This window comes from Manis javanica, chromosome 2 (genome assembly GCF_040802235.1).
Source record: "Manis javanica isolate MJ-LG chromosome 2, MJ_LKY, whole genome shotgun sequence".
NCBI lineage: Eukaryota > Metazoa > Chordata > Mammalia > Pholidota > Manidae > Manis > Manis javanica.
This window is the reverse complement of record NC_133157.1, coordinates 204,509,033-204,533,218: the sequence shown is the minus strand read 5'-3', so window position 1 is coordinate 204,533,218 and position 24,186 is coordinate 204,509,033. Positions and strand designations below refer to the sequence as shown.

General features: G+C 38.2%; 1 protein-coding gene and 1 long non-coding RNA gene across 3 annotated transcripts in view; one reads left to right on the top strand and one right to left on the bottom strand.

Annotated features, from left to right (window-relative positions):
- LOC140848000 (serine/threonine-protein kinase TAO1-like) overlaps positions 1-24,186 on the bottom strand; it is a 398,025-nt gene that overhangs the window by 223,405 nt on the left and 150,434 nt on the right. The window lies entirely within an intron of this gene.
- LOC140847999 (uncharacterized) lies at positions 4,308-23,882 on the top strand. Its single transcript, XR_012128429.1, has 3 exons — positions 4,308-8,186; positions 17,614-17,997; positions 18,382-23,882. It is a non-coding gene; the product is annotated as an uncharacterized lncRNA (long non-coding RNA).

Sequence of the window (24,186 nt, the reverse complement as noted above, 5' to 3'; positions counted from 1 at the left end):
TAAGAGCCCAAGAAATGAAGCATCAAATAAATCACGCAGAAGTCATGGTCCACTCCTTTTCCAGAAACTTCTTCCTCCTTGAGCCCTCCACCCTTATAGCCCAGAGCTTTCAGGGCTAATATTAATATTAATAGTCATGTCGCCTTATTATTTGACGCAATTCAACTCAGCATTTTCACAAACTACACTTCCAGAATTAGGCCTGATCTTTTCTGAGCATATTTCGAGGTTTCCAATAAGATAACAAGAGTCCACCACATTTTAAGGAAAAAGGAATCCACACTAGGGTACAGTATCTTGAAACTTCAGCACATCATAACTTTAGGAGAAATTATAAACAAAAAGGTCACATACAAAGAATTAGGTATGAGAATGGCCTAAGACTTCTCGAAGAAATAAACACTGGCTACGAGGCAATTTAATATTCTAAAGCAATAGCAATTTTTGACCTGAGAATCCTAAAGTCATTCAAGGATGAAATCAGAATAAAGAAATTTTTAGATACACTCATCAAAACTGCCTCCCACGGACCCTTTCTCGAGAAGTTACTGAAGATGTTAATAACACAAGGCAGTAAATCAAGAAAGAAGCCCTTAGTTTTAAAATATGAGTAATATTTCATAATAGTAATAGCAAAAGCTAACACTCATTTAGTATTATAGTGCAGACATGATGGTAAGGATTATATATAGACTAAGAATTACATATATATATATTTCCTCCTTTAATCTTTGCAATGATCCCATGGTGTAAGCCCAGGGCAGTTAAGGCACTTGCCCAAATTCTCCCAGATGGTAACTAGCAGGACTGAGAAGTGAAACAGTCTAATCTGAGGACAAAACATGACAAAACACATGCTCTTAGCTATGCTGCCTCCTTTAATAAAAGAAGCTGCATAAGAGATTCCAGGCAGAGGGCAAGATACGAGAGACAAGCATAGAGGATGGCAGAACAAGCTTAGCAGGAGAAGCTGTAGAATATATTACAGAGCTGAAGAGAATGCCAGTGAGGGGAAATGAGGCTAAGACCCTGACAAACTGGCTTGCGTGTAGGCAAGGCCTTTAAATGTAGGAGTGCAAACTGTACATTAAAGGACTTAGAAAAGGAGAAATAGTATGGTTAATAGGAAGAATCACCCTGACCACCATGGAGACAATGGACCAGCAGGTGGACAGACACACAGACCATTTAAAAGGCAGCTGCAGTAATGGTGCAGAGAAAGCCAGATTTAAGGCAGGGGCTGCAGAAGGGAGAGAGGACAGTTATTTTTGAGATATTAATGTAGTGGAACTAGCAGGATTTAGTGCCCAAAAGGATATGGTAAATGAACCAGAGAGAAAGGATAAGGGTATTGGTGTGCTGGTAAATGTTTAGCAACCAAATTCCTGGGGGTGGGGGGATGAAGGGGGACAATAATACCCAAGTTTGTAGCACTTGCCAATGCCCATGGTATAAATACTGAATGTGGAGTAATTCCATCATAGAGACACAATAGAAAACCTCAAGAGCATGAATTATAGCAAAATGTAGAATAATAAGGAAGTGATGAGCTTTGAACATTTGTTTCCTTTGTTTTTAATAAAACTTATTCAGTTGTAAATTTACATGATTTGACATTTTAATGATGGCTGTGTTTAGCAACTGGTTTACAGAATTCCTGAAAATTTGACTATTGGCTCTCATGAGCCAGTGTAAACCATCTGTAGCATTCAACTGGGATACACTTAAGATTCTGGCTAAGGTGTCACCTCCTCCAGGAAGCCTCCTTTAATCCTACCAGAGCAAGAAGAGATGTCCTTCTCTAGCATGGCACTTTGCAAAGAGTCTTACCATTGTTTATTTCACACCAAGGTTTTAACTATTTGAGTCTTATCTTCTTAGTGGTGACATTCTAGTGCTTAGGAAATCAGTCAACTTTTTCAAAAATATTTCTGTGCCAGACACGGTTTGATCCTGATGTCCAAATATAAATAAGAGATTGTTCTTATCTTGAAGAAACTCAACATCCAGGATGAGAAACAGGCAGTATATAGAACTAAAACCCCCTTGTATTAAGCCTAGGTACAAAGCTGAGGTAAACATAGGTACAAAGAAGGCACAGATGGGTGCCCAAACCAACCGTCGGTCAGTCAGAGAAAAGATCCATGGGGTGTTAACATCCCATGCGCAGGATTTTCTCTACATATTCAGACATACACATAACATTTGTTAAAATATATTTTAAACTTCAACAAAAAAAGAAAAAAATAGCTGTGATATTTACAGCAGCTAATTAGAGCTAACACACTGAAGCCAGTTTTAGAGGTAATGGAGAAACGGCCTTCCAAGCATTTTTTCACTCTGAATATTCTAGGTATTTAAAACAGTCCAGATTTGCAGGTGTGATTTTGCAGTCCCTAGTTTTACAGAAGGAACTGTTGGCTTGAATCAGGAAATGGTTTCTGAATTCTCTAAATATGGGAGTGAGTCGAGGGAGGAGGTGTTAATCTTCTCCCAGTCTCTGTACATACTGTCAGGCCCTAATGGAAACAAATCTGTAGGAAACTCCCTTCCAAGTCTGTTTTCTTGCCCTCCTTCCACAGTCTGGGGCATAAGTTGTTGGACTGCCACCTTGAACAGAGATCCTCTGGGGTTGTTCAATCACCACTAGCACTGCTCCAGATGGCCTCAGCCAACATTTAGTGGCTGACGGCCTCAGCAGGGTTCTCCACAAAATCTCAGCTCCAAAGTGAAATGTCATTGGTCCCTGAGAGTGACAGCTCCCTGGGGGTTGTGGACAATGAGCCGCCATCCATCCAAAATACATTCCAATCTGGGAACTTTGAAGTGTCCAGTAAATATTTACAGCTACTGATTTTTTGCATGTGTGTTTTGTCATATGAATAGGGACCACCTTTCCAGAAAGCTGTGACTACGATACGACTATGTAGGTGGGATATCATTGTTACTAAGTCAGTCAATTATTTGGTTTTTGAATTCACAAGGTCTGTTTTAAATTTCTCAACTAGGTTTAAGGGCTGGGCTAGGGATGCCATCAAATAGTTTCCTAAACTTCAAATGTCTTTTAAATTCTTTGAATCTGTTTCCTTCTATTAAATGGGAATCACTGTCTTACAAGACTTTTGTTATAAAGATTAAATGAGATAATACTGAATGAATAAATGAATGTTTCTAAGAGTCTTGGACTAGTATTTACTAAGCTAGAAACACAATGTAGATATAATGTGTTTTTTCCCTCAATATTATTACTAATGCTAATAAGTGGTAATTATTTACATTACATATCTGTCTCCGTAAACTTTCATACAAGGATTAATTATAATGTTGATACAAAATCCAGAAAACATAAAAAGATTGACAGTCTTTAAAACAAAAAAAATTTTAACTACAATTTTTTTAAATCATAAATAAAGCTAAGAGCCTGTGGGTAAAATTACAGTATTTCCAGAATCTCTCACCTGGCCTTAGTGCATCTTCATATCAATAGGTGTTTCCAAGGGGTGGAGAGTAGGCCATCTCCATAACAATAGGTAATTACAAGGGGATGCAAGGGCACATCTGTACCAGAGAGGTTGGATAGGGTCCCTTTTTGCAGCTGGGTTGCAAGAGACACTGGCGATTAGAAGTGGACAACTGCTTGTAAGCAATGAACAGGTTTCTCCCACTTTATTTCTCCCTTTGACTGATTTTAGTTTCAAAGGTATTTTGCCCTGGACTGGGAAAATATTTCCCCCACTGAGTTACAGAGATGAATAACCACCTGAGAAATAGTATATAGTATATTGAAATTATATTTCTTCATATATACAATAAAGACATACAGTTAAACATATAATAATATGTAGAAATAAAACTTGTTAGCAAATATATTCAAGTTCTTTCAAAACAATAGAAATGATGAGATGGTGAAATGTAGAGTTTTTTTATTATTTTGGCAAAGGTTTAAAAATTGATAACACACTAGGCAGCAAGCATGGGGTAAGAAAGATCCTCTCAAACCCTTTTCCCAGCAACAAATTAATACAGCCTTTCTCAAAGGCAATTTGGTGAAATATACAGCAACATTTAAATATGTTTATCCTGAGACACATCAAGTCTCAATTTCTAGAAGTTATCTTAAGCAAACAATTAGACAAGATAAATAAAATATGCATATCATCATGGTTTTAAAATATAGAAAAATTAGAATTAAAAAATATCAGTGTTCACTAATATAGTGCTCATTATATAAATTATAATATGGTTTATATTTCATTTAATGACATATATAGCTATTATAAATATTCACATGCTTGTATATTCTTTGACATTTATGATATATTAAGATGTTCCTGGTATAGTATGGTATATTTATGACAGTTTAACGAAAATAATTCAATTAAATTTTATAATATACCATGGTAGATGTTACTTTGTCTTGGTAAGAATAACAGTTGATGTTATTAAACTATTTTTCAATAATCCCATATTATTTCTTTGTAATAAAGGAAAAATTAGTTTTAATTTTTTTTCTATCTCTGCTCTTTACCCAACTAAAATGATAGACATTTCATCTTTATGGTAAATCACCTTTTCCTCACCTGCTCCTAAATTTTCTCTGGCCACCTGTTGCATTCAATGTTTGCCACAACTGGCCTTCATCATAGCACTTGTGACATTACAAAGTCAGGACTAACCCTGAGTTGAGGTCATAGTGACCCTAAAGGAAAAAGCCCTCTATATAAAATACTTTCTCCTTAACCAGTTTATGGAAGAAAATGAAGGTGGAAGGAAAGAAGGAAATTTTAAAGGTGAAAAATAAAAAATCATTTGTATGTACACTGACGATATGTTATTTTATTTCATTAATCAAAATGGCCAGTAGTATATGTAAACAAGGTCAGCACATGCATATGTCCCCATGTAATATGTTTTGTATCTGAAAGAAAACTACATTTGGAAAACAAGACTTAATTTTCCAGAAATGTGAGCCTAAATCCTATCAGTCACCAATTTGGGGTTCATCTGTAGGAAATCTTTACTTTAGGAACACAGACTAGATTAATACATAAGGATTCACTCAAGTGGTCTACTGAGATACACTAAGCAGAGAAAGAATATGTAGTGAAAGGGAAAGATAGGAGCTGATTCTAAATGCTTTCACCGATGTGTTCTAGAGATCCATTTCAGCTTTCCTTTTTCCTCTGTCTGTACAGTCTCCCTTGAGTATTTCACTTACTCTTATAGCCTCAATTTTTAGTTAAGAAATGGGCTTGCACACAATTATCAATAACAAAATGAACCCACTTTGATACATGTAGCAAGAACAAAGGCAATCAAAGAAGAAATTGCATCTGATGGTGGAATCCAAGAAGGGGCATTGTTTCTGAATGCTTAGAAATGGGAAAGATTTCCTGGACAAGGTCAGAAATGGGGAAGGTATTACAAATGTGTAAGGGGCGGTGCATAAGGAAAGATAAGGAGAAGATAACTTTCAAAAAACTAAAATAAAGCCAAAAACATAGTTTAACTAAAGTAAAAAATATATGTTATGAAATAGGAGGAAATGAACTAGAGCTGGATTCATGGGAGTCTCAAATGTCAAATTAGGAATCTTAGACAATGGAAACACAAACCATTTAACCATTGATGATATTTTTTCTGCCTGTTGTCTGCTGCATTTTTGCCTTGATTTAATCATATAATTATTTCTGATAATGTTCTTGCATCAAACAGTGATTATTACATTTTTTGAAAAGTGAAAAACTAAAAGCCCATCATTAATTCAACAGAAAAATTGCTGTCACTTTTAATCTTCTTAATTTACACAGGTTGAAAAGCATTACTAGGAGATTTGGCAACATATGGAAAAAGAGCCATTCAGAGTTAAGAGTAGTAAGTCCAAATGATACATGATTTTCAGGGAATTTTTCCTAAATCTTACCAATAAGAATAGACATGGCCCATTCTTCATCCGGGCATGTTGACTATTAATGTCACAATCAATTTGTAAAGGGAGTTAATTTTCAAAGCTAGAACAGATTGCTAGTAAAGGCTTAATGACCAAAGGTCTCAGAAAACTTGGCAACAAAATCCTAAATACTCTTACTGAGTCCAAAGAGAAAAAGTTGTAATTAGTGATCATCAAAGCACAGAGAAAGGGTCAACACACCTATTTAGCCAATGTCTCTTTGAAGTAAAGCTATTATTGGGCTACTGATTTCCCACACATCCCTGCAAACAGGTAACCATGCTTCCATGTTGATTCACATTGCTTTTTCCCTTCCACGTGTGATGAATAGTTTGCCAAGTGGAAGGAGACCTGCCAAGACACGGAGCTGGAACACAGACACACACTTCTCAAAACATACATGGCTTAAAGTGCCCAGTAAAACAGTGAGCTGATCCTAAACCAATCTGACTCGGTGTTGAAATGCACTAAAATTGTTCCTACATCCTACTTTTTAATTGCCATTCTTTTCAGGATCAAAGAATTTTATTTTACTTGATCTGACTTCTAGCCCAAGGAGATTTGGCTCTTCTCCCTCTGGATAAGGTTTTCCTTGCCAGAGAGGCAACTCTGTAGGGTCACTGGGATGGAAGAAGGAGCAAATGTATTCCTAGGAGGAAAGGATAGAGTATACGCCATGCTAGTAGGCTTGGCCTATTCTCCTTATTTCAAATCTTCTCCATCAGCTCAAGATTTCATTAGAAATGAATTTAGTTGAGTCTTATTAAAGTTCTCCATTCTTTAGACTATACCTACTAAAATGCAAAGATCTCTGAAAGCACTAGCACCTCAGGATTCATAAGCTGGCCCCTTCAGGGGAATAGGATGTGGGCTGGATAACTGGTTTGGAGCAGGGAGCTAAGAGTAGGAAAAAAAAGAGACATTAAAAGTAATAGTAGAACAACAAAGACACAATTTTCCTCTTCACCATTCTGTATAAGAATGGAGGAAGACATCACTGTTTCTAATTTAATCTTCTCTCCTTCAATTCAGACTCCTGACATTCTTTGGATTCGCATAACCAGCCTCAACTAAAGAGAACACTATTAAAAGCATCAAGAACGCTACACAGTGGGAATAAAATCATGACATACTTGAAGCACATTTAGGTTAGAAGCAAACAGTTGGAAACTTTCATGTAACTTTCTTGGAGTTAAGTTGGGTCGGGTAGTACAGGGGGCAAGAGATGCCATGTGTGATCACTATGTGCTGTAGTTTTTCTGCAGACATAGGTTTTCATTTTTTCTGGGATACCAGTAGTTCAGTTGCTGAATCCTATGGCAAGTGTAGGTGAAGCTTTCAAGAAATGGCCATACTGTTTTCCAGAAAGCTTGTATCATTGTACAGCCTCACCAGAAACATAAGAGCTCAAGCTTTGCTCCATTCTACGCAGAATTTAGTACTGTCACTATTTTTTTTATTTTATTTCGTGCATACACATTTAGGATTTCTACGTCATTTTTGTGGAATAACCCATCTATTATTATGGAGGGTCCCTATTAATTTCTTTGCTCTGAAGGCTACTATATCTGATATTAATATGATCACTTCTACTTCCTTTTGATTAATGTTTGCATGGTACTTTTCTATACTTTTATTTTCAACCTACCTATACTATTATATATGAAGTGAGTTCCTTGTACAAAGATATAATTGGATCTTTTTTTATCCATTCTTCCAAACACTCTCTTTAACTTGCAATTTTAGACCATTTATATTTAGTGTATTGATATGTTATGGCTTAAGTCTGCCATTTTATTTTTTGCTTTTTTCCTCCTCTCTGTCCATTCTGTTTTTCCTGCTTTCTTATAGGTTAATTGAGCATGTTTTAGTATTCCATTTTAATTTCTCTATGCATGGCTTTTTTAGTGATTACTCTAGGTATCGTATTCATAACTTATGCAAGTTAACTGATGCCAACATTTTGCCTAGACTCCCCACTAGAACTCTGCTGATATTCCTGGGAGCAGGGAGGGAGCTTCTTGGTGCTAATCTATAAGTGACATCCACTTTCACTGGCAGGGAGAAGGGAAAGAATGGCCATATTACTCCTGGCTTTCCACAAAAATTGAGTTTTCCAAGAAAATTCTGACAACACCCTCCTGGAGAAGGGGAGAAGTGCCTTGTTACTTTATGTGAGGAGGGTGGAAGTCTAGACTATCCCTATGGTCTGCACCAATGGAAGGTTTCATTAGAGGTGAGCAGTATGAAAGTCAGGACTTTTTCCATCCTTCGCCTTCTCTCTGACACCACCTCAGAGGTAAGGAGTAGGGGGGTGGGCTGGCGTGCCTCCTTATATACAGGCAATAATAGAAGTATAGCTCTTCAGTTGACCTCTACTAGCAGGGAGAGAATGTAAGCAGAATTTTCTGAAGTGTTTGGCTGGAATAAAATGGGCATTGCCTATTGAATATTGTCAATTTTTTTCTTGCTAGGCCATCTCTTGTCTTGTCCTTTGGCTAAGGGGAACAGGTTTTGCAGTTTTTGTCTGCATCCATTGGCATTTCTGAGTCACTGGCTTCTCCAGTATCCAGTATCTGCAAACATGATCAAAAAGAAAACCTAGGGAACTCACCACCATTTTGTTCCTTGGGGCCTGGGGTCCCTAGCTGGCAGCCTTCTCTTTAACTTTCACGCTTCATGTGCAGGTTTTATATGTAATGACCAGGGTTTTCAGTTAAACTTACTGGAAGGAATAGGGGAAAGTATGTCTACTCGGTCTTTACAAAAGTAGAAGTCTAACTGTTATTTTTTAATGTATAAATAAATATTTTAAGGTACTGTTTTAATTTCAGATATGTTATATATATAGTAGATATAACCCACATAAATAAAAGTATTTTGAGACTCTCTAAAATTTTTTAATGTTTAAAGTGATCCTGGATTGGATTAAAGATGGCAACATGACAGGCAAGACAGAGGCTTCCTCCTAAAACCACACATAATATAAAAATGTAATTAATACAACTAATCCTGAAAGAGCAGTAGGAAAGACAGATGCACCAGACTGCATACACCTAGAGAAAAGAATAAACCCCATGGAACAGGGTAATGTACCAAAGCCCTGGTCTGACAGGACCCAAGCCCTTCCACGAACCCAGCTCACCAGTGGGAGGAAGAGAAATGGGGCAGGGAGGGAGTGGAGGCCTGGGACTACTGAACACCTGCTCTGCAGTTCTGCTCTGAGAGCACAAACCTACATTTCATGGTGCTTTCATGATACTCTCATGATTAGGGGACTTGGAAAGCTAAGACAGGAAGAATACCTGGAGAGACTGAGATTCCAGTCGCTTGTGAAAGCAGGGATCCATATCTGACTACTCGGGGACAAAAGAAAGGCAGGCAGTCTGAGAGACTTCCTAACAGCGAGAGGGCTGCTAAAGGGGCAAGGCCTGCACAGACCTTATTGCTCAGGAGAAAGGAAAGGTAAACAAAATTGTCCAGGTGCACTCTGCCCAGCAGGCTGGGAACTTTCACGATCTTCAGGTGCTCCAGCCCCCTGGCTGGCTATGCAGCTCCAAAGCCCCCCTCCATGACACTAAGCCTGCAGCACCTCCCTCCCGATCAGCCCTACCTGGCTTACAAAGAAGCAAAACCTACCCTGGCATTAGGACAACCAGAGGGAAGCCACACTTAGAGCACCTACAAACGCAAAGCACAGAGGCTTATACCTGTGTGCTCAACTCACTGGTTCTGCCAGTGGAGACAGGGATAGCAGCCAGGAAGCAGTAAACAGCTCTTTCATTACCCCTGGCACCAATAACACTCCCCGGCAACCCCTGACGTTTCTCCAGGGGCTGAGCAACTCCAGAGAGTAGAGCATCTGGACACTAGAGAGTGCCATATACAAATTTCAAATGCCAAAGAACCTGGTTCAAACTAAAATTATGAATACAACTCCTGAGAAAAATGACATTGACCTCATGAATCTTCCTGAAAGAGAGTTCAAAATAAAAATTATTACCATGCGCATGGAGGTACAGAAAGATATTCAAGAACTCAGGAATGAATTCCAGTCAGAGATCCAATCATTGAAGAGCACAATGGAGGGTATTAAAAGCAGATTAGATACGGTGGAGCTCACAATAAATGAAACAGAAACTAGAGAAGAGTAATACACAGAAGCTGAGGCAAGGAGAGAAAAAAGGATCTCTAAGAATGAAACAACACTGAAAGAACTGTGTGACAAATCCAAACGGAACAATATTCGCATTATAGGGGTACCAGAAGAAGAAGAAGAGAAAACAAGGGATAGAAAATGTCTTTGAGGAAGTAATTGCTGAAAACTTCCCCAATCTGGGGAAGGAGTTAATCTCTCAGGCCATGGAGGTGCACAGATCTCCCAACACAAGGGACCCAAGGAAGACAACACCAAGATATATAGTAATTAAAATGGCAAAGACCAAGGATAAGGAAAGACTACTAAAAGCAGCCAGAGAAATAAGATCCCATACAAAGGAAAGCCCAGCAGGCTATCAACAGACTTCTCAGCAGAAACCTTACAAACCAGAAGGGAGTGGCATGATGTATTTAATCCAATGAAGTAGAAGGGCCTGGAACTAAGAATACTTTACCTGACAAGACTATCATTTAAACTTGAAAGAGGGATTAAACAATTTTCAGAAAAGCAAAAGCTGAGAGAATTTACTTCCCACAAACCATCTCTACAGTGTATTTTGGGGTGACTGCTATAGATGGAAGTGTACCTAAGGTTTAATAGCTGTCAACAGAGGTAATAAAACCACAGTAAAGAAAGAAGAACAGTTAATTACTCTGCAAATGCAAAATTAAATCAAATACCACCCAACTCAATCAAAGGATAGACAAAGAGTACACAATATGATACCCAATATATAAACAATGGAGGAGGAAGAAAAAGGAGGAGAGAAAAAAAGAACCTTTAGATTGGGTTTGTAATAGCATACTAAGTGAGTTACAACCTCCCAAGGCTGATCCAAAAAGAAACATAAAATCTGAGCACACCAATTACCAGCACTGCAATTGAATTGGTAATCAAAAAAACTACTACCTAAGAACAAAACTCCTGGACCAGATGGCTTCACTGCTGAATTTTATCAAACATTTAGTGAAGACCCAATACCCATCCTCCTTAAAGTTTTCCAAAAAGTAGAAGAGGAGGGAATACTTGCAAACTCATTCTATGAGGCCAGCATCACTCTAATACCAAAACCAGGCAGACACCAAAAAAGAAAAGAAAATTACAGACCAGTATCCCTGATGAACACAGATGGAAAAATATTCAACAAAATACTAGCAAACCGAATTCAAAAATACATCAAAAAGGTCATCCGTCATGATCAAGTAGGATTTACTCCGGGGATGCAAGGATGGTACAACAATCAAAACTCCATCAACACCATCTACCATATCAACAAAAAGAAGGACAAAAACCACATAATCATGTCCGTACATGTGGAAAAAGCATCTGACAAAATTCAACATCCATTCATGATAAAAACTCTCAACAAAATGGGTATAGAGGGCAAGTACCTCACCATAATAAAGGCCATATATGACAAACCCACAGCCAACATTATACTTAATAGCAAGAAGCTGAAAGTTTTTCCTTTAAGATCAGGAACAAGACAGGAATGCCCACTCTCCCCACACTTACTCAAGATAGTTTTGGAGGTCCTAGCCATGGCAATCAGAAAACACAAAGAAATAAAAGGCATCCAGATTGGCAAGGAAGAAGTTAAACTTTCCCTGTTTGCAGATGACATGATATTGTACATAAAAAAAACCCTAAAGAATCCACTCCAAAACTACTAGATCTAATATCTGAATTCAGCAAAGTTGTGGAATACAAAATTAATACACTTAAATCTATTGCATTCCTATACACTAACGATGAACTAGCAGAAAGAGAAATAAGGAAACCAATTCCTTTCACAATTGTGTCAAAAAGAATAAAATACCTAGGAATAAACCTAACCCAGGAAGTGAAAGACCTATACTCTGAAAACTACAAGACTCTCACAAAAGACATTAAAGAAGATACCAATAAATGGAAACACATCCCATGCTCATGAATAGGAAGAATTAATATTGTCAAAATGGCAATCCTGCCTAAAGCAATCTACCGATTCAATGCAATCTCTATCAAAATACCTAGAGAATTCTTCAATGAACTAAAGCAAATTGCTCTAAAATTCATATGGAACCACAAAAGACCCCAAATAGCCAAAGCAGTCCTGAGAAGGAAGAATAAAGCAGGGGGGATCATGCACCCCAACTTCAAGCTCTACTACAAGGCCACAGTAATCAAGACAATTTGGTACTAGCACAAGAACAGAACCAAAGACCAATGGAACAGACTAGAGAGCCCAGATATAAACCCAACCATATATGATCAATTAACATTCAATAAAGGAGCCATGGACATACAATGGGGAAATGAGAGCCTCTTCAACAGCTGGTGTTGGCAAAACTGGATAGCTACATGTAAGAGAATAAAACTGGATTATTCTTTAACCCCATACACAAAAGTAAACTCAAAATGGATCAAAGACCTGAATGTAAGCCATGAAACTATAAAACAAAACTCTTAGAAGACCACATAGGCAAAAATCTCCTGAATATAAACATCAGCAACTCATTCCTGAATATATCTCCTTGGGCAAGGGAAACAAAAGAATATAGGAATGAGTGGGACTACATCAAACTAAAAAGCTTCTGTACAGCAAAGGGTATCATCAGCAGTACAAAAAGGCATCCTACTGTATGGGAGAATATATTTGAGAATGACATATCCGACAAGGGGTTAACATCCAAAATATATAAAGAGCTCACGCACCTCAACACCCAAACAGCAAATAACCCTATTTAAAAAGTGGGCAGAGGATATGAACAGACAGATTTCCAAAGAAGAAATTCAGATGGCCAACAGACACATGAAAAGATGCTCCACATTGCTAATCATCAGGGAAATGTAATTTAAAACCTCAATGAGATATCACCTCACACCAGTAAGGATGGCCAACGTCGAAAAGACTAAGAAAAACAAATGCTCGTGAGGGTGCAGAGAAAGGGGAACCCTCCTACACTGCTGGTGGGAATGTAAGCTAGTTCAACCATTGTGGAAAGCAATATAGAGGTTGCTCAAAAAATTAAAAATAGAAATACCATTTGACCCATGTATCCCACTCCTTGGAATTTACCCAAAGAATAGAAGTTCTCAGATTCAAAAAGACATATGCACCCCTATGTTTATTGCAGCACTATTTACAACACCCAAGATATGGAAGCAACTTAAGTGTCCATCAGTAGATGAATGGATAAAGAAGAGGTGGTACATATACACAATGGAATACTATTCAGCCATAAGAAAGAAACAAATCTTACCATTTGCAACAACATGGATGCAGCTGGAGAATATTATGCTCAGTGAAATAAGCCAGGCGGAGAAAGACAAGTGCCAAATGATTTCCCTTATTTGTGGATGGAGTATAACAACGGAGCAAAATGGAAGGAACAAAACAGCAGCAGACTCACAGACTCCAAGAAGGGACTAGCAGTTACCAAAGGGGAGGGGTGTGAGAAGAGAGGTGAGGAGGGAGGTCGATGGGGATTGAGGGGTATTATGTTTAGTACACATGGTGTGGGGGATCACGGGGAAAACAGTGTAGCACAGAGAAGGCAAAGAGTGAATCTGTGGCATCTTACTACACTGATGGAGAGTGACTGCATTGGGGGATGGGTGGGGACTTGATAATATGGGTAAATGTAGTAACCACATTGTTTTTTCATGAGAAACCTTCATAAGAGTGTATATCAATAATGCCTTAATAAAAAAAATTTTTTTAATAAAGTGATCCTGACCTCAAAACATTAGGGTACCACTGTTATAAATACATTTTTTTAAATTATTACTGAAAAATGTCCAGGGTCTTAACCACAAGTAACCCTTTGTAGTCCTTGGAGATGTGGAAGAAATAGCCAAATCTCTTCTTTCTTTTCCCAACAGTCTGAGAACAATCTGTAACATACAGGGTGACCATACGTTCTCCTTTGTCTGGGAAAGTCTACGCTTACACCTGTTTTCAAGGCATAATTATTAATAGTAATCTTTGAATCTCAGAAGTATCCTGTTTTGTGTGATAAATTATATTGTCACCGAGATTATACAGAAAAATCAAGACTGTGCCACCATTTTTCCTTACTCTCTGTCCTGGATAAACTTTTTAGACATCAAAGTTTCAATTATATTAGGATACATGATACAAATATTATATTTAATTTTTAAACCACCTGTTGATTCTAACAATGCCAATACAGAACAAGTAATCACCCTCCCTGAGTCTCTCTCCAAGTCTTGACTGTAATAAGAGTATGTATTCTATAAGTTTCTCATGTAGCCTTAATATTCAAGCTAAGCATGTCCCATTAGGTGTCACCTGGGACCACCCCAAGCAAGCATCGTCTTAACGACCTCCCAGCTCCATGGCAATGTGTCAGCCATATTTTCTCACTGCTACTGTGAGCTCATATTCTCCAGCATGGGGATCAAGAAAGGAAAGAAAGGAAAAACAACTCAGCTGTGATGGAAATACTAGAAAAGTTCCAACATTTGGGTGGCTAATGCTAGTGACAAAGCCAATTCACTCTTTATCCACTGATAAAATAATTTACTGGGAGCCAACTATGTACTCCTCTCTTCAATTATATAATGACAGAGACTGACATATAATGTAAAACAAACTGAAAAATATTTCCTTAAAAATATTCTTATCAGATACAGTTTTTAGAAGAAAAAACCAATCATAATTTTCCATTTTTTTCTTTTTATCTTTCCTCTTTTATTGGAATAAAGTTGATATGCAATGTTGTATTGGTTTCAGATATATAACATAGTGACTCAATAATTATATACACTACTAGATGCTTGCCACAGTTCAGCCCACCACCAGAAATGCCTCCCACCCTGGCACATACAGAAAACAGGAAGGAAGAAAAAGAAACTCTTTCATCCTTCATAAGAAATTCAAATGCTACCTCGGTAGGAAGCATTATTGATCCCTCTGGGGAGATTCATCACTCTCAAACCACTGTGTACATCTCTGACAGTATCTACTTCTATTTGCTTGTATTATTTTATTTCTTTGAAGGTCTCCACACACATTACATTATAAGCTCTTACAGAGCAGGGCTCATGACTGAATCATCTCTGTAAATCTAGAGCAACAGTAAAATCTTTTGTCTCTAATGAGTACCCCAAGAGTGTGAACAGATCGAAGAAAAGAAAATAGCTCTGTGTAAAGTAGAACAGATGATACAGAACAGAATACACATACCCTCAAAGTTTAAATTTCTCTGCCTAGACCCCCACAGCAGCAACAAATTTCTTTTCACATGGCAGAGAAATCTATAGAAACTGATGAATGAAAAGTATTTTCAGGAAAGTTCTGATTGCTACCATGCCTTAGGAGAGAAAATACTCAATTTCGATGTGCATATTTAGACTGTAGGCCATTAAATAGCCTTGAATGTTTGGAAAACAGGAAAGGAGTGAAGTCCAGCCTCCTCCCTAAGTGTGTTTTCACCAATGTTAGATCATGGATAAGAAAATTACTTATGTCACCTTAAAATAAATTATCCTTAAAATAAATAAAGGTATGATGTCACCTCACCTGGCCTATCCTGTAAAACACAGTCAGACAAGCATTTCTCTAAACACGGAGGAAAATATAATCTAATGGATTCTAGTTCAGTGAATCTGGACCGTGTGAGGACAACCGCATGAGTCCGGAGGAAGTAAAGCAGGTCATTGTATGACTCTGTACTTGACATCTTTGTCCAAGGCAACAGAATTCCCCTGCCCTCTTGAAACAAATCAATTTGTTTAAAACTAAAAATTCAGTCATTAATTGTTTGATTTAAACGTTATTCAATTCCAATGATTAGCGAAGGCTGCAGAACACAATAGGCATTCAAAAAAATTTGTTGAATTATATCAAATTGCAAATGAATTAATACCTCTTCTCCTTCCTCCCCCAATGCATGGATAAAAAAAAATTCACCAGCTGCTCTGGTTATTCTATAAATGTATAATCACCTTGAACTGTCATCATATAGCCCAAGTTAAACTTTGTGTTCTTATGATGCCAAAAATTTCATACTTATTTTAGTCAAGCAGTTCATCATCCATCTTGACTCAAACTATTGACTTAATTGACTATATTTTACTGACCTAAAAACACAGCCCATGTTCCCTTTTGTTGCCTTCTTTTGTTTAAATTTCTTCAAATTTGGCCTTCCTGATGAGGTGAGAATATATATCCTTCATGTATTTTGAACTCAATCCTTTCCAAGTCAATCAGTTTACAAGTTCTTGATTTCTGCAGTGCTAAAATGTAAGTATAAAACTCCCCTTAAATTAAACTGAGAAACTGTCTAGAACTAAGTAAAAGTTGGAGAAGCCTTCAGAAGTTATAATGCAAGCTATTATTCTTTATACTAAAATTAAATGCAATGGAGAAGGAGCAATGAGTTCTCAGACACCAACAGAGGGGATATTAATTCGTGTTTCAATCTCAAATAAAGTAATATTCTCTGGGGGCAATAAACTTTTTTTGTGAACTTCATTTGTAATTCTTGGCAAAATCAAAACGTAATATAAAGGAACAGTCAAATAAGAAGGTTACAGGCTTTTGGAAAATAAAAGGAGACATCGAAGGAGTCATGATTAATACAATAAATGAGTGAGGAGAAAGCAAGTTAATGAAGCAGCTGTCCCATTTTTTTTCCTTTTTTTTTTTTTTTTGCCTCTTCTGGATATAAATATGAAAGTGTATATGCCTGTAAAACAGAATAATTTTTCCTTTCCCTAGAGTGAAACAGAATCTTTTTATGTTTGTAATTGTACTGAAATAAATAGCAATTCATCGGCTATCATTCAGTTTTAGAAGATGGAGATTATTCATCATGAAAATATTAATCCCTTAGTAGTACTATGTAAAAGAGACCCAAATATAATGGAAATGGGACAAAAAGCTCGAACTACCCCTCATAAATATTTATGAATATTAATATTTTCAGTCTATATAATAGGGAAAGGATCCTACCTTACCTGACCATCAACTGAGCAGTATTGCGCCTATTCACGGACAAAAAAAGTATTTCACTAGAAACAACAACCAAATTTTGAAAAAAATTTAGATCCATTGTTCTCAAATCCTCACTTCTTTGCTGAAATCTTCACTGTATTTCATTGACAATTATTAGGAGCACGAAAATGAACTTCACACATGTGTAAGGCCAGAGAGGGGGCAAAGGTATAATCTGACAGCACAATTCAAGACTTGTTTCCTTGAATCATTCCCTAGATGCCTTATTTAGATGGGCAAACATAATAGCTAGTTAGGGGTGAAGGTAAGAAAAGACAGCAACCCCACCGTCACTCCCAATGCAAGCTGCTGGGCGTACGTGGGATCCAGGTGGAAGCAGGGAAAAAACTAACATTAAGTGAAGTTCTGTATTTTGCTTATTTTCTGGACTTAGAAATTCATGTCTAGAAACTGAAGTGTGTTTACAATTTGAAGTGTTATTAGAACATTCGAGGTGACTGCAAAGTCATGACCTCTTTTTCTCTCTTTCCCACAAAGCAGACACCATGTGGATTAACTGATGCCATAGCTGTAAATTCCAGAATGTTCTACTTAGCCCCCACTGGGACCACCTAAAGCAACCTTCATACAGCCTGCCTCCCACCAGCTGCTGATTATCAGATAATAATGTGTAAAGATGTGGAAGGGCTGAAAAACAAAATCAGTGCCTGAGGGATAAAGACAGTAAGGCCGGGTCAAGTGTGTGATAAGGAATGAAACTGTTCCAAGAAACAAGGGAAGAAAATAAAATCGCCTGTCATCACCAGCCAAGGAAGTGCCCACATCAAAATGCCTCACACTGGGAGGATGGCCTAGAATGCTTCTCAGCTGAGAGAAAAGAAAAAAATTGCAAGATGGCCACACACAATAGAAAATGTTTAGGTAGGAAATTGCTTAGGTATGGATATATTTGTAAAAGAAATCCTATGGCCTATTCTGTTATTTTGGTGAAGATACTACTTTTGTATTTCTGCAAACCAACAAATGAGGGGTACCTCTAGGGGTAATTTGAAAGCCCTCATGTATATTCTCGTGCCAGATACACAGTAAATATTCAGTATTTGAATGAATGAATGAACGAATGAATGAACGAATGAATGAATGAATACAGGTGTAAAATTGACAATGACTATAATACTATTACTTTCATTGCAATACAACCTCTGGATTTTTGTTTGAGTGTTTGTTTCATTGTTGCTTTATTGTTCCTGTTCTTCATAATTTAAAAGACTAAAGAATATGCTTCCTGTGGCCTTAACTTCTCAGGCTTGAAACACAAGACACCAATACAATGCCAACAACAGCCTGTGAAGCAGAGAACAGTGGGGCATGGGAAAATCAACTGCCAGAGACCTAAGCACACTTTCTTTATACACACCAAGACGGAAGACTACAGCCAGTGGACACACAGAGTTATAAATGTGAACGCCCTGCTCAGATCCCTCACTGAGGGGGCTAATGAACTGCTGCTCCCAGCCTGGGCTAGCTGGAGGGGCCCAGGGGGAAGGCCCTTTGCTGGGAGTCAGGGGACTCTGTGGCAGGTCAGTTGCTAAGACATCCCATCTGCCTGGAACTGCACTGCTGGCTTGGAGTCTTCCTCCCAACCAACTTACTTCCTTCTCTCTTTCCATCAAAGGGTCAAAGGACCAAATCCGTGCTGTGATCTGACACTCTCCTGCGCTCTCTTCCCTTCTCCAGGAAAGTGCTCTTGCAAATCTGACCGAATTTAGCCACGGGGCCCTGAGGAGCCAGAGGACTAAGAGAGGGTGTGCCCAGGCCACTGCCGGGGGTCCAGCCACAGCTCATGGGAGCCCTGCAAGAACGAGACCCAGTGTTGCAGAATATTTCTGCGGAAACTGAAAATCCGTGTTTTCTTATGTCAAGTCCAGGATTTTTAAATATTCATTCAGATTTTTCTAAACAAAGATCATATTTGCCCACAGCCAGCCAGTCTGTAGCTTCCACTCTATATCAATGTAATTTTTTAACCACCTCTGCTACAATGTGCCTTATTTTCCTTTCTCACTGTTCTAATTTCCCCACCAAGGAGAGAGGATTCTAGGAGTCAAACAAAGGTGGCCTCAAGCTGTGGATGGGAGAGGAAACGGCTTAGTTCCTAGAGAAGACCTAAGATGTGGAGACACTCAGAGGGACCTGTCGCCTCTAAAAGAAACAGAAAGAGGGTGAAGACCTATTTCTTTCCCCAGTTCAGACAGCGCTTAGACAGCCCTGCCCCCACCAGTGGTGGTGTCTGACCTCCCATTTAACTGTGCTTTCAAAAGGCCTTTGAAATTTGAGAAGGCCACACAGTACCCTTGCTATAAATATGAAGTCTTTGCTTAGCCTGGAAAGCATGTCTTTAATGGCAGTCTAACATCCTTAGGACAGCTACTGTAAGCCTTCTCAGTAAATCACTACTGCTTAGGGGTTTAGATTCTATTACAGTCCAGTTAGTCTTCATCAGTGTAAGAAAGTCTGATTCATCTGGTTTTCAAATTCAAAGTTTCTGTCTTACTGGAAGATGAAAATCAGTATTTTATTTGCCTTCTGTACAATGTTAGCACATTGGAGGTCCCCCAAAGTCCATTCATTTCAGTTGTGCAGAGACAATTAGAGAATATAATTAAAATGGATTTCTAGACCGCATTTGTGGTGAGATTACAATAACAGACCTGAGTTAATGAAATTCCCTCCCACTCTCCAAGCTCTGAAACATCCTCTGACTTCCCTTATGTATTATTCAGCCTTAGGGAATATGAACACAGGCCATGTCATTTTTAATCAGTAACAAATGCATTTCACATTATCTGCTTCTTTCCTGCTCTCTTCAACCATACTGTTGAAAGTCCTTTGAATTTGCATCTTTAAAGAAGGCCACTGACAAGATTTCTGGGACTTCCTAGCAAGTAAGAATTGGCAGAACCTAAAGGGTTGTGCACAGATTTAGATGCTGGTGTCAGGAGTAGCATATCAACATGTGCGTACAAGGCCCTTTAATGTAAGAGAGAAATGTGATAGGAAAGAGAAGCGGATGTGCCACGGGCCACGTGTTGGCTATCCATGCCCTGCTGCCGTGAAATGCCACACGAGTTTCAGCAGTCTAAATTCTAACTTGCACATAACAGGTCATCATGAAAATATGTTTTTTTCCAAGAGGATAGAAAAAATGTTATTTAATATTTTCTTAGCTAGATTTATAATTTTTATATGACATGCATTATAAGAACTTTTTTTTTCTACACTAGCCCGATCCCACCCACAAACTGTGTATGTTCGGGAGCCTCGTTATCAAACAGTCACAGGTTTTCCCAGGACAGGCTCCTGGCTCCTTTGATACCAATATCCCCTCACAATCTTTGTAGTCATTTGACCTATTTGCTTCCAGTTAGTTCCCTTATGGGCAACCACAGCCAAAATTTTCTTCCCATTCCTCTTTCTCTCAATTCAATTGTATCTACCTTGAAATAATTTGAAATAATGGGTTTAGGTGGGTAGACAACATTGTTTATCTGATCTTTGTCACTAGGTGTGTCTCAATTTCTGTGTGACATGTAATGAGAGGGAAGCATTAAAGGCTTGAGGCCCCATCCCTGTAAAAACGGTTTTATCAGCACTACTAACAACTAGCCTGACTTCAACTTCCTGTTACAGAATTTTGCTAAACGTAGCCAAAGCAGACAGCACACATCAACATTGCAGCTGTTTTCCAAGTAAGTTTGGCCAGACAGAGACTCTATTGGCATATAGTCTGCCTCCCGACGTATTGCAGATGAGTGTTATCAAATGTTTCACTAAAACATAACACAGATCAAGCATTCCAGCCTATAATATGTGTGCCCCACTCCTGAGGACCAAATGATTAGCTAGTGGCATATATTTTACTTTTCTGTTAAGTCAGTAGCCCAGTTCTAAGTATCAAATTCTCTATTAATTGTAGAAAAAAAACTCAAAATACAGTGCTTAAGCAAGAGTCAAGTTGATCTCTCTTACAGAGCAGCCCAGGGTTTGAAGGGCAGCTTTGCCATTTTCACTGTGCAACTTCCAAGTCTAAGTCTAAAAGTGTTCCACTTCTCACCACCTCCCAAGTGAAAGAAAGAAGGAAAGAGGCAAAGCAGCACAGACTCCTTCATTTTAATGATGAAACATGGAAAACAGCACATTTACTTCCAATTAGACAGGACTTAGTCACATGACCATACCAGGCTGCAAAGACAGCTGGAAAATGTAGTCCCTACGTGGGTAGCCATCTGTATAGTTAAAACCAAGGCATTCTCCTATCAGAGAAAGGGGATGTATAGTGACAGATAATTAGCAGTCTCCATACAATTACCCATCAGGTCAGAAGAAGAGCTAGGAGAGAAAGAGGAAGGAAAGAGCTCACAGAAACAATATAAAGGATCAGGTAGGGACCTGCTCCTGTGCTCAATTGGGTCTGATACCCTGAAGCTGTCAGTTCTTTAGGAAGAGCTCCCTCTAGAGAGTCCTCCCTTTTGCCTACTAACAGGATACTGCAAACTATACAGAAGCCCATCTGCCACTTGGAGGTTTCCAATGATTCCTCTCCTTCTCCATTCTTTTGTTAGACCCCTTCACTGGAAATAAGGAGGCTTTCCTGTGTGTGTGATGTAGGAGCTCCAAAGAAGTCAGAGGAGGCAGAAATAATGAGCATAATCTGGAATAGTTTTACCATAGAGGCAGGACTTGACGTGAATGTAAAAGGAATAAAGGGCAGATGAAGAGTCGGGCTTCTGTGAGGATTGATCAGTGGAGTCATCCCTGCTCCTCAGACTTTGCAGGTCTGCCCAACCTCAGAGAGAAGGACTCAGAGCCAGGGGGATTAGGACTACCACCTACAATAAGAATCCCAGGTTGAACTTGAACTAGTTACTTAACTCCCTGTTCCTCAGTTTCCTCATCGCAAAATGTAAATAACATTTACCTCATAGGGTTAATGTGACGATTTCAATAAGAGGATGTATATAAAGCACTAAGGCACTGTTCCACGCACATGGTGAATGTCTAGTAAATGTTACCTAGAATCATGTATCTTAGTGTTCTCATTCAAATCATAATAGACAAAGGACAAAAAATATATTTCTATTCACAGTGATTTTTTTTTTTACTGCCTCTAACACTGAGCCTGGAACACAGCAGACATTCAATAAATGTATGAATATTCATTCATTTCAAAATGAAAACATTTTGAAAGCCAGTCAAGTAACCAACCTACACAAGGTTTCCCTGACTTCTCAAATTTCTTAGTGGTTCTTAAATAGCAGCTCAAAAATGAAAAATGTATGTTGGAAATGTGCATAATTCTATCAGAAAAAAGAATGTCAAAACTGCTTATTAATTTACAGTGAAGCCAATATTGTCAGTCTAGGAAAGCCAAAAATACGGCACCACTGAATTTTCTAGAACACACACACAAAAAAAGAAGCCTTAAGTTTCTTTAGGAGAACAGAGCCAACTACGGGCTTATCAATTTTCCACCAAACCAAACTCCTTCTTTGAATTTGAACAGAATGGGAAAGACTTTTCTTTAATTTCTTATTACTTATTTTTATTTCTTGTTACTTTCATTCCTCTTCTTCCAGGTATATAGCTCTAGTCCCAAAGCATATCCAGAATATGACCACTTTTCACTGCCTCAACCACCAGCTTGTGTCACCATCATTTCTCCCTGGGTCACTGCAATAACCTGACTAGTCCCCTGATTCTGCTTTTGACCCGTTATGACCCCCCAGGCGTAATAGGGTCAGAGGAATCCTTTCAAAGTAAGTCACTTAAATATCTGTCCAACAAATTAAAAAAATAACAAAAAGGCATACACAAGTCCAAGTATTGGTGAAATGGTAATAGACATTGTGCCTGTTTCGTCGGGAAAAAAAACAAACAGAAAAGCCTATGGAAAAACTCATTATATACTCTATAATAAACCTAAGAGCAGAATAAATGATGAGGAATGGTACAACTAACTCCCTTAAAAATAAGAGAGCATTTAAGCTCGTTCTTGAAGGACAAGTAGACTGATTTTTGATCTTTTAGTTGAATAAGAGTATTAGGAATCATGTAAGAGCTGCCATTTATCGAGGGTTGACTACCTACCAGACCCAGTGCTAAGTACTCAGACGCGTGATCTCACTTCATCCTTATAACCACCCAAATAACTAGATTTGTTATCCCATTTTACAAAGGAAGAAACTGAGACTTACAGAGCTTAGGTAATTTGCCTTGGGATACACAGCTAGTCAACAGTGGAGCTGAGAGCTGAATCCACTGAGAATTAGGAAACACTCTGTCAATGAAAGTCAGAGATCCTGGTGACAAACTACTGCAACAGAAAGAGGATTCTCCATATCTCTTCTGCAGCCCTTTCACTGGCCAGATTCCAGTCTGGAGCTTTAAAATGATTGTAATACCATTTGACCCAGGAATTCCTCTCCAGGTTCTGTATACTGTATCCTGCAAATCTGTCTAACATTACTTAATAGCCTTACTGGCTTTTTTGTAGATTCCATTATAAGGCACTTGTACTCAGTAAATGAGTAAAAAGTTCACAGATCAATTAAACAATAGTTTTAAAACATTTGAAAATGTGTGCATTGTTTTATCAATATAAAATATGTAATTAGGGAGAACAATGTTCTTTTATAGTGAACTTTTCTTTTCCCAGAAATGTTCCTCTACGTTTTTCTACACAACAAAATAGTGACTACATAATTCTAACATGGGAGTATGCAGGGAATTCATTTTTGAATGGAAGAACAAACAAAAATTATCTATAAAATATTAAGCATCCTGTGCAGAAGGAAAAAGTCTACTCAGAGGATGCACTGAATTCTGAATTATAAAAGTTAATTGTCACAGCACACTTGTTCCATGTAGACTGACATTACAATGATCCAGTTAAAAGAGACAGGTGTGTGATGTTGGGACTTCTATGGGAAAATGTTTATCAGCATCAGATGGATATCTAAGGAATACTACATTGAAGTCTCTCAAAGGTGATGTGGTTAATCTTGGAGTGTAAAATTTAGTTAATGGGATCAGTGATCCTTAATTCTTTTA